Genomic DNA, 228 nt, shown 5'->3' with positions numbered 1-228 from the left:
TTATCCCTCATTCCCCTCATTTTCGATCCACTCCCGAGCATATCCTCCAGCAGAAGTCTAACGCCCCCCCCCCCCACTTCTACTCCTGCCTGATGAACTCCCGACTCGGCCTATCGTCCTGCTTGGCGAAGGAAGGACGCGCCTTTCCCCCTGGGCACTGTTCATACCCCTCCCCCCCACAGGATGCCACGGACCCAGTTCGGGAACCACACACTCTCACGAACACGA

At 59.6% G+C, this 228-nt stretch overlaps 1 protein-coding gene across 1 annotated transcript in view; it reads right to left on the bottom strand.

The window, feature by feature from the left end:
- Nucleotides 1–228, bottom strand: part of LOC119586824 — a gene marked incomplete in the record, with an annotated part of 127989 nt that overhangs the window by 127115 nt on the left and 646 nt on the right.

The sequence above is a fragment of the Penaeus monodon genome, chromosome 22 (assembly GCF_015228065.2).
Source record: "Penaeus monodon isolate SGIC_2016 chromosome 22, NSTDA_Pmon_1, whole genome shotgun sequence".
NCBI lineage: Eukaryota > Metazoa > Arthropoda > Malacostraca > Decapoda > Penaeidae > Penaeus > Penaeus monodon.
The sequence above is the reverse complement of the archived record's forward strand: the minus strand, read 5'-3'. Positions and strand labels throughout refer to the sequence as shown.